Consider the following 11,767-nt stretch of genomic DNA (forward strand, 5'->3'; position numbering starts at 1 on the left):
TTTACAGTACTGGGGATTGAACTCAGGGCCTTGTACATGCTAGACAAGTGCTCTACCCCTGAGCTAGATCCCCTAGCCCTGTGAGAAATAGCATTCAAATGACACAGAAGTTAGTATGAAAACTTCCTCCGGAATTTATCCAGACCTTAAGCACTATTTCATGGATGAACTTCACAGTACAGGCAAATACCATGACCATGACAGCCTTGAACTTGCAATCTCAGCCTCCAGAGTAGCTGGGATTACAGGCATTTGCCACTGTGCCCATCAAGAAATAAGCTTTTTAAATAACTTAAATGTCATATAAATGCAGATAAACAAAAGCAATAAGGAAAAAAAATGAGATTTTTAAAGAAATGACTATCCGGAAATATATACCACTTGTGCAGAATGCAACTATATAAAATGAAAAAAACATTTTTGTCAAGTTAAAACATTCAAAAAGACCAGTATGACCACATGTACCACAGCTATAAAGAGGAACCAACACACCTTCAGGTGCCCTGAGTACATTACATAACAAGATTTGGCCTTTTAGTTCATTATGTATGCATATCAAGATCTGCAAAATTAACATTAAAAGTCCCTTGCCTACAATTAAATCATATCCCATCTTACACATCATTCTTTCTAACATTAGCTGTCCTTCTACAAAGATAAATCCATTTTTTTTTCTTTTTGGCAAGACTGGGGGTTGAACTTGCGCCCTCATGCAAGCACTCTACCTTTGCTACATCCCCAGACCACTAAGATATATCTTACTTTTCTATTCCTATCATATTTAAATGATATTTCAGAGCATGTCTACTAAAACTACACATTTTATAGGAACATTTTCACTTAAGATACAACCTCAAGCAACTAAAACCTGATCTGCCAACTTCAATTTCTACTAAAAAGCAACATATATTATAACCAAGAAAAAGAATCCACATTAAAATGTCACCTGAAAAGTGGCCTACTTCGAACTATTCAAATTTTAAATTTTTATAACTTGAGTGTCCACTTGCAAAATTCTTAACAAGTGGCAGAAAAGCTACAATTAGAAAAAGCATCCATTTTTAAAGATAAAGTACTTACTTAAGGATGGTTTTTGCGCTACTGCAGTCTTCAAATCGAATGGAATACCAACATCCTGGCCCAACATCACATCCATCTCATCAGCAACTCTCTGAGCCACGCTCATTGCAGCCACTCTCCTGGGTTGGGTACAGGCAACTCCTCTCTTGGGTCCCGGTAATGATCGCATATACTCCACACACCACTGTGGAATCTATCAAATAATTTCACATTTAAGTTAATTCTATTCTGCCGCATATCAACTATGTTTAATATAAAGCACTTTTATCTCATTCCAATAATTTAAAATAAAATTCAATTAGGCAAGTGACAGAGAATTATTTATAACAAAAACTTAACATATCATAACTCCTTTAACATATATAATTTAGATAGAAGAATATCCAAAAAGAGGTCATGTATAACAAGGATGTGATGTGATTACATTCTGTGCGCTAGGTCCATATAAGCTTTGCTTGGTATGCTCACCAGTGTTTAAGTGGTCCCATCATTAACTATTTGTCTACCCAATGAAAAAAATCCTACTTGAAACAAATTCTACTTAATAACAAAAATGTTAATTTCCAATAAGTACAGCATCAAAATTCATACAATGAGTTACAATATGCAGATACAAGTAGAAAATATTCCCTTGTTGCACAAGTATCTTTTAATTCAATTCAAATTCTGTAAGCCAGCAGAAGCCAAATCCTAGCACCTACTAGTACTCCAATCCATCTTTCAGGAATGTTATGCACAGTGGCAACACTTTAGGTACCATCTTTAAAGTAATTACCAGTCTCAAATTCAATATGGCTTACAGCAATAGCGCTTCACTGAGTAAGGTCAATCAAGGGAAAAGGGGAAAGAGAAAATCTCAACCACAAGATGGTTGTCAGGATGACAGCATATTTCCTTCCTAATTATCCACACACTCATAGATTCTCTCATTTTATGGTTCTTCTCGACTGACTTAACTGTAAAAGAACCATGGGAAAAAAGCAAATGACCATTCCATAAAACTGGAATCTACTGCTACAAGGACATGATTTGTCTTCACCAAAGCTTCCAAAAGCCTATCAGGTGCTAATGCTATAGAAAAAACAAGGGGTTTCTGGGTACACCATGTGTACAATGACATCTGATAACTAGTATTGATTATTGCATTATTATTACATTTTAGTTAGGTTACTTTTTAATTTGGAAATAACTTGTAACTGGAGAAACAAATGAAAGATGATTATGTTGCTTCTCAGAGAACATAATAATATTTTTACATGGTTTTAAATGAACAAAATACTTAACTAAAATAGCAGAGTCTTCCTGGTATTGCAAATCAACAGACCCATGTTAAGTGGTCTTCTTATGAGGTTTTAATTATCTATCCTCATTTTACCAATCCTCAAAAAGTACTGACTTACAAATTAAAAATACTTAAAATTAATTCGTAATTCTTAAGGCAAGATTATTCACATTTTTAAAAATTTCACTCCAGTGAAATTGATAATTTAAAAATATATAGTTTTCGTTAATTTAGCAGTTCTCTTTTAGAACTCCTTATACTGTTAAAATAAATGAGGATACCAAACAATTAATACATTTATTGTATTTGGAAGTTAAAACTGAAAAGCAGCTAAATTGTTTACTAATTACTAGTAACAACCTATCTTCTATTTTTAAAATGTATATTTTTCAAATAAAATAATACTTGGCTAGTAGAGCACATTTTATTATTTTTACATATCTCTCATGTCTAGCTTATTGGAAGAAACCTCAATTCTGTCTCTACATTCAGTATGCTGCAATATTTTGTTTTGTATGAAAAATACTAAGAAATTCTTGGACCCTGGAAAGGGTTTCAGAGATTTTTAAGGGTTCCCAAAACAGCTTATGATAAGGCATCTACTCAAACTTTCTAAGGAAATATAATTTGGAAGGGATGCATATCCTGAAAGATGTGGGCGACTGGTCTGCTCAAAGTAGGCATCTGCTCTGCTCTTCCTTCCTCCACTTGAGGCTATTTTCCCAAAACCTAATCCTTGTTTTATATATTGTCCTGAGTAGCCTTTTCTATTCTCTTAAATTCCAACATTGCCTGCAACAGAACAAAGTCAATCCTATAACTCTAGCTCCTACCCCCAAACCTGGTAGTCACATCTCCTTCTGAATAATGAATATTTTATTGGTATCTCAAATTCATCAAGTTCAAAGCAAAACCATTTCTCACCTTCCTTCAAGTTCTTTTAATTCTTCCCATGTCCCCTATTCAGTGGCAGTAAAAAACAGACTCCATTCTTTGTTCCTCATTCCCACTAACCTTGTACACAAAGTCAAAACTTGTTAGGATCTCCTATATGGTCTTTCATGACTGAACATTCTTAATAAAAATTTGTGTCACTCCCCTCCAATTAAAAACTCTGATGGCTTCCTTACCTATGGCAAGAGGTAGTAAGGCTCAACCTAGGGCTCCAGCCTCACCTACCCCACCAACCCTTCACACTAGTCAAAGTGTGCAGTGTTCCCTTCTCTAAACTTGTACCCTCACTCATGTTTTTCCTGACTGAACTAGCTTTAATTTCTCAAATATAGGCATAGTATGTGCACACCAAGCACCATGCAAAATGTCTTTTCTATGGCTCTTTCAAAAGTTAAAGTCATTATTTCAAATTATGTTTGATTTCATTTTCTGATAGGCAGGGATAACCAAAACAACTGCTAAGTACTCTTTATTAGGTTTGTGTCCAAGTTTGATAACTATACTAAAAAGCATTTGGATGAAATTTACTGATTTAACTTTCTAGTTTCCCTTTCACATCCCCAAAATTCCCTGCAGTCTTCAATATTCACATAAAGTAACCCCTGAAAGCATGTGTAATCCAAATCATCACAAGCCTCTTGTGCCTTGAATCGATTAAATTATCCACACTAACTACTAATAAAAACTCCTCTGAATCACATCAGACCACAGAACAGCAGTATGAAATAAATATAACTGGTTATTGAAAAGGGACAAAACTGTTAATGCTGAACTTACCTAAATCCAGAAACTATTTAACCCAGAGCAGCCCACTAAACCAGAGTTCTCTCATTAATCTAAGCCGCATTCTGGTCCTCCATAAAATGTGATTACTTTCCCTGCAGAGTTGTATATAAACTTAAAATGATATAATACATGTAAAGTACACAATGCCTGATTAATTAACAGGTGTGTTAATATTCTGCAAACCAGTAAAACAGTTGATATAATTATTTAAAATACTCTGACAATGCTCCATTTTGTCCTATTGTATTAGATGTAAAACATCTATAAAAAATATAGTATGTAGCATTTAATTAGTATAGTGATATAATTAATTAGTATTACATTATTTCCAATGTATCTGAATGCACATGTGTCCATTTCATTGAAATATTTGCAAATTTAAAAACATGGGACTTAATGAAATAGATTAGCATAATTAAGAGTTATAGACTTGCACGTTTCTAAAACTTTTTAAATTTTGTTTAATTAAAAAAAAAGGCTACAGTTTCTTTTCCTAACATCAGCACTAAGTTTTCCTTCACTTGAAAATAGTTCTCACTAAAGTTCAGTCTTCAATAAAAGCTTTTCTATTTTTGTTGCTGTAGTAGTTTTCGAAAAGCCTCCATGAAATACTCAAATTGACTTGCAGTCCATATAACTTAAAAAAAGATAGTTAACCTCACTCAGGGAAACACACACACAAATTAAAAATTACCCCAGGTTTATTTTTTTCACCTATTAGATCTGTAAAAACTCCAATCCAGTGATACTCCCAAACATGCTCTCACACTTGCTTATGGAAAGGTAAACTGACAGGTTACTTATGAAGGGAAGGCAATTTGGCTACATGTATTTTAACTGCAAATGATATCCAAGTTTCCATTTCTACAAACATACCTGCCCATGTGAAGCCTACATATCTATTAACAGAAGCCCAGTAAATAATGACTCATCCATGTTTGAAAAATATCCTAGATGTCTTATTAGTTCTGGCATGAGGTAGGGATGACTACATATGCCTTCTACTTTGTGAAAGAATAGGTAATATTCAGTTCCAAACAACTATAATAAAAATAAAAAAGAAAAAGTAACTCACCTGTGTTGTCTTACCAGACCCAGTCTCGCCAACCAGCACAAATGACTGATGTCTAACCAGGATATCTGTAAACCTATCCTTGTATTCCCAAACCGGGAGCTGAAGTCGTTTCTTTAGAATATCATAGTATCGAGGTGTATGGGGTAAATTGGTGAATGGATTAATGCACTGTGGAAGTGATGTGTGTCCTGCATGTCCAGTGTGTGTTGAATGAGCAGAATGTGTCGAATGTGTTGAATGAGCCGAGTGGGTTGAATGAGCTGAGTGGGAAGCTTTCAAAGGTGGTAATCCAGCACTGATAAGCATAGCATTGGTTGAAGCTCGCAACTCCTTCTCCTTTTCTTTTTCCCTCTCCCGCTCTGGATCTCCTCTATCACGTTCTCTGTCACGATCTTTAGACCGATCTTCACGATCCCGGTCTCGATCTCGTTCTTTCCTAAGAACAAAAATTTTAGAATTCAGATTCTAAATTTTAAGCATAATGTTCGAGGCAATATTACAGTCATAAGAGCACAAATGTTCACTAACCTAATGAAAAAATTAATGTAAAATTTCAATGAATTACATAACTATTAGAAATAACAATCAAGAATTTTCCACACTCCACCATAAACTTTTTCCTTCCTTGATGATGCCTCAAATTATCTTACTACAAACTTCAACATAAGGTTAAGACATCCTAAGGAAAAAAAAAAAAAAAACTTCCTATTTCCACAACAGAAGTCAGAGACTGCAGGTGGGGTGGGGAAGACAGAAATAAATTGGGCAAAAGAAGACAGTCCCACAATCTTTCCTAGATTCTCCTTCAAGCTGCACTTTGCTTTAAGTTCTAATGCTAAATGAAAAGAACACAGTACAATGTTACACACAGTATCACAAGTAATACAAATATGAATTAGAGGATTATCTGCAAGTTTGCTTTCTTAATTATACTTTCCAGTACTTCCTCAATTTTATTCAGTAAGTGTATACTGCTTTACAAGAAAAACGAAAATTCTAAAACACTTTTATTCCTTTGCTTTCAGTGTCTACTCTTGCATTTAGCCTTTGGGGATAGTAAAACACTGGAAGTAAAAGGTAAATCCGCATATACTGGCCAACCATAAATGAAATAAAGCAGAATTAAAACTAGCTTCATCATTTTACCGCTGTTTAAAAAATGCTAAAATTATGCAGGCAGCCACTTTATTAAACTTAGGCCAGTTTTAAGTAGTCAATAATGATATCTACTTCTAGTTACTAGATTGTCCCAATACGATGATAACCTTAACTAATCTAGGTGAGGAAACCTGACAAGCAGCAAGACAAAGGGCTGTATCTGGTGGCCTCTGAGGGCCTGGTGACAGAAATAAAATAATCTTTCCTTGCTCATTTTACTAATCCACTTTATTTCAGACAAACTCCTATAGCAAAGAAGGAGTTTGTAGCAAAGAAACTTGCCATGAGGTGTTGGGACCCAGATTAAAAATAATGAGGACCAACAGGAAGCTAAATGTGTCATTGCTCCTTATTCACAATACACAAATGAGTACAAGTTTCCTGTGCTGTAAGTATCAGTAGCAGAGAAAGAGCAGTCACTCTCCATAATGGTACATCAATGGGGCAATAGTAAATTCTTGACAGACCAAAGATAAAATACTAAACCCAGCACTGAGTCAGAATGGTCCATTTACAGAAATGGTAGGCTGACCAATCAAATCGGATCCTTTCCTTCTAAAAATATGCCATTCTATTCCATTAAAAAAAAAAGACTTAAGGGGGAAAATCCTTGTTTTAAACAGGTGATTTTTTTCCTTCTTCCATTTCAATGTCCACATGCTACAGAATTATAGGGTATACAAGCTAGAAAGTTTTACTCAAAACCAAAAGAAAATGTGAAAAATGACTAACCATAAAATGAAGTCTCACAATTCAAAATTTTAGAGTCCTGACCTATCTTTGAAATATGCTATCAACTACCTGCTTTCTTTCCCTCCTTCTACCTTATCATAGTGCTCAACATATTTAATAAGCATTCATATTAGCCCAAAATGTGGATGGGGAATAGTTTACAATTGGGCAAGCAGAAATATGCTCACCAAGTGAGAAGCACTATACTCACAAATAATTCAGAGTAGCCATCTGAAAGATAATGGTACACATAACTAGAGTGAACTATTTAAGAACATCTGGTCTAAATGAAAAGGATTGTTTCTAATACTCATACCATCATGGGGGAGAAAAGAAGGACCGAGAAAAGAAAATGTTTAATAAATTCCTCTTGTACTTCTCACATAATATCAGATACTTAAGATATGGACCAAAAATTCAATAGTTACAAAAATTGGGGGGAAGAGGGATTATGGAAGAAGTAAACTATGTATTACATACTCTTGTAGTCCTGTGCCAACAAAGATTGGTTTTCAGAGACCAACTTCATCCATAGCTTCATTAAAAAAAAAAAAAACTCTACAACACAGGAAGCAAATATCAAATACATTCTGAAGACACAAGATTAGGAGCTGACCAAGAAATGAAGGCAATCATAGTATAGAAAGAAAAGGAGTATAACCACAGGTAAGGCATAAGCCTCAATTTATTAATTTGCATAGTGAAAAGTATTAGTAAGATTAAAGTAAGAAAGTAACAGAGAAGACTTTATAGGGTCATGGAAAAAAGGAAAGAGGCAGATGTAGAAAACAATTCAATCACCTAGAAATACTGCCTTATGGTTCAAGCTATCTATCTTCAATAGGATAGGAAGAATAAAAATTAAGTCTGTTAAGTGGGAACTTAAACCCTCTGCTTCATAAATATGTATAGGCTTGTACTTATGCATATTTTCTTTTTTAAATATGTATTTTTGTCAAGCACAAAAAATTGTATGATTCTATACAATTTTTCAGCTCAATTCTGGCTCAGCACTTAAGGTAGCTATATAACAGTATTTCTTTTCTCATCTCAAAACACAGCTATTAATGCCTTGTGAGGTATTGAAAAGATTAAATGAATTAACACGAGAAAGTGTTGTCTAACTCTGAAAATGCCCAGTAAATGTTGGTTATTATTAAAGTTTTTTTTTTTTAAAGTTAGAATTACCATGTTAAAGCCAGGCATGGAGGGACATGCCTGTAATCCCAGTGACTCAGGAGGCTAAGCCAGGAGGATCACAAGTTCAAAGCCAGCCTCTGCAACTTAGCAAAACCCTATCTCAAAATAAAAAATAAAAAGGGCTGGGGAAGTGGCCCAGTGGTTAAGCAGCCCTGGGTTCAATCCCTGGTATGGTGGGGGGTGGGGGGGATTTAAAATTCACGAGGGATAATAGGTATTAAAATGCTGCAAATGAAGATATAAGCTGGTCATCAAAATCAGAATATTTTGAACACACACAGTTTTTCTGGCAATCTTATTTCCACAAGCTTCCAATCCCATGAGTATGCAAATATGTATACATAAGGATGTTCACGATACTTTTAACCTATAAAATGACAACTGGGAAACCACCTAAACAGCAAGGAACAGGATACTGGGTAAGTTATGATATACCTTTACAAGTGGAGTACTACACAGCCAATGAAAAGGATAGTTACTGACATCTGAGCAAAACTAAAAGCACACAATAGAGATTCTACTGATATTCATATTATACTTCATAGTCATGAGTAAAAATGCCAAGACTGTCCAAAATTGTTCATCACAAAATGTTTTTCGAAGATTTCCAGGAATTTGCCTTTTCTGTTTTGTTTCTGCAACTTTCTTCACCTATCATATAGGACCGTCATAAAAATGTGTTTATACATGTAAAAAGTCTGGAAGTGTCACGTGTACATTATGTGCTCTATTTGTATTATATCAATGTATATAATAAACAACCAATGTATCGATCAGGAAATATCGAAAAGCCAACATCTAGTGTGTTTTCCACACTTCATAGAGGTTTGTTTTGTTGTTAGTAACATTATATTGAAGACTCTATAGGGTCATGGAAAAAAGGAAAGAGGCAGAATACGTAAGAGACCTATAACTTCTCCACCTGCTCCCAAACAAAAACATGCCAGGAGTAAATAAACCCTTATATAGTATACGAGCAAGAACATGGATGAAATCTCCCACTAAATAAATGATCCTCCCTTTTTAGTACTAGAGAAATGGGACAATCATGTTTAACAAAAGAGTTCACAAAAGTGATATGCCTGTGCTCTCAAACAAATACGCCTCCTAACTATCAGCACTAAAACACAACGACAACAACAACAACAAAAAAAAAAACTACAGGTTTGTTGGTCATTCAACAAGTTACTTAAAATTATCAAACGGGGGAAATTTGATATTTCACGCCTTGAGCCATAACAAACTTCAGAAGTCCACTGCTAAAGAAAACTAGCCCTGTGAGAAACAGCACTCAAATGACACAGAAGTTAGTTTGAAAACTTCCTCCAGAATTTATCCAGACCTTAAGCACTATTTCATGGATGAACTCCACAATACAGGCAAATCTCAAATATTATGGGGAATCAGAGACCCAAAAAATCCACTTAGGATATCTGTTTTGGAGCATTCACCTAAGTGTATCATGAGACTATTAATCCCAAGGAAAGCCCTTTTAAATGGTGCACATACACAATAAACCTGATGAGTCAATTCTCCAGTATACTTTGATCCAACCTGACCTCTTACTGGAGATATTAGCTGCATCTTAGCCAACGACAAGCAATTTTATTTTTACTTGAAAGGAAATCAAGAACCAAGTGTTCCCTGCTTTACCAACCTATTATAAATGTCACTAAAACAAGCTGTAATGATTCTAAGTACAGTATCAGACTGTGTGTCAGAGAGTGGAAATTCAAAAAGCAGCATTCCAGATTCCACTATAAAACTGTTAACTTGCACAATCCACTTAACTCCACCCCGTCTGCATTTCTCATTTCTTGAGTCTCCATTTCTCATTTCTTGAATGGAGTTGATTATACTCTTTTGAAAGTTGTTTCCAACTCTAAAGGTCTGTGACAGAGCTTAAACGTACTCATGTTTTTTGAGGGAGCAGTCTAAGATGCTATGTTATTATGTTATTGTATGATTACTATACCTAATATCATAATTTCTAAAAAACCTACAAAAATAAAACAGTATAAATATTTCTGTATTTACAATTAAATATACGTTAGGTATCAAAAAGTACATCCCATTCTGATTTATACTCCACCTTGACAGTAAAGATTACGTGGAAAACTGATGAAATTATGCAAGGTATTTGGACATTCGAACTTTTGTTTGAGGTTTTTCTTTTTGCCTATTACCCAGAGAATTCTGCTCTTCAAGAGTGAAAACACACACTGACTGGACCAGAAAATGACTGTGATACAATTCCTCAAGTTAATTGCTAAATTCCTCGGTACCTTTAGAGAATGGCTAAGGAAAAGGAATCCGGAACCCTATGAATCTTGTATTTCTCAACCTCCACATGGCGATATTTTGCCATGAGCATGAAAACCACTTCTTGAATAAGTCTCCGTATTTCAAAAGCTCCTTCAAATAAAAACTTAGGGGTGAAAAGTATGCCTGCCAACTCCTAGCCCTAGCACCGTCTTCACCAAAGCAGGAAATAAAGGAGATGGTGGGAGAGTGGGCGGCAGACGGAAGTTTGCCTGCCGTCTACTCCGAAGTGTTTGAATGGACGGAGGAACGCGCTCTCCCTCCACGCTGCGCCCCTAGACTCCGGGACGCGGCCCCCGGCCCACCAGGCAGCCTTCCGGTGCCTTCCTCCCGCAGGCCTCCGCTCCCCCTGCGCCCGGACTCCGCACTCAACTCCCGCCACCCCCGCCGCAGCCCACACGAGAACCCACGCGCTCCCCGCCCTCGCGGCCCGGCGCCGTCCCCTTCCCAGGCCCTCTCCCGGCCCTCGGCCAGGAGCCCGGTGCCCTTGGGCGCGAACGCTCGCCGCGCCCTCCCCCACCCTCGCCAGGCCTCAGTCGGGAGCCGAGGCCACGAGGTCCGCGCTCCGCTCCCGCTCCGTCCAAAGTGGCTCTGGCAGGCTGGGCCTGGCGGAGGCGGCGCCCTGGTGGCCCCCACAGGCCTCTCCACCTCCCGACCCTGCCCCGCCAACATCCGCGGCGCCCTTGCCGGGCCGAACCGGCGCCGCTCCGCCCGGACCGCCGCTGAACGGAGCCCCAAAGAAAACAAAGGCTCGGGCTCCGCGACCTGCTCGGCCACGCCAGTCGTGGCCCGCTCCCCGCCCGGACCCCAACAAAGCCCGAGCCGCTGCCTCGCGCCCCAGGCCTGGCTTACCCATCGGTCCCCGCACGCTTCTTGCCGGAGGGGTAATCCTCCCCCAGGTCCAACCGGTGCCGCTTGGACATCTTCGCACTCTTCGAGCCCAGCGGTCCACACCGCGCGGCTGGAACCAGGAGCTAAAATGGCGGCGGCCACGAGGGCTGGGCCTGCGCGCGCGCTTCCGCAGCGTGCGTGCTGAGCGTGCGTGCGTGATGCACGCGCACGCCACCCAGAGGCGGGAACTGCGGTCCCGCCAGCCACAGGATTGGTCAGAATAGGCTCCTCTCCTCCCGCCCTGTCCCTCCTCCCCGAGCTTTGAGCCAGTCCGAGCCGCTGCTAGG

The 11,767-nt window shown here is 38.1% G+C and overlaps 1 long non-coding RNA gene across 1 annotated transcript; it reads right to left on the reverse strand.

Annotated features, from left to right (window-relative positions):
- Window positions 1-1,139: 1,139 nt before the first annotated feature.
- On the reverse strand, window positions 1,140-11,528 carry LOC308640113. The gene is made up of 3 exons (XR_014020176.1): window positions 11,442-11,528; window positions 5,178-5,613; window positions 1,140-1,273 (listed from the first exon to the last, which is right to left on the reverse strand). It is a non-coding gene; the product is annotated as an uncharacterized lncRNA (long non-coding RNA).
- Window positions 11,529-11,767: the final 239 nt, after the last annotated feature.

This window comes from Spermophilus citellus, assembly GCF_964194105.1.
Source record: "Spermophilus citellus genome assembly, contig: SCAFFOLD_259, whole genome shotgun sequence".
In the NCBI taxonomy this organism is placed as follows: domain Eukaryota; kingdom Metazoa; phylum Chordata; class Mammalia; order Rodentia; family Sciuridae; genus Spermophilus; species Spermophilus citellus.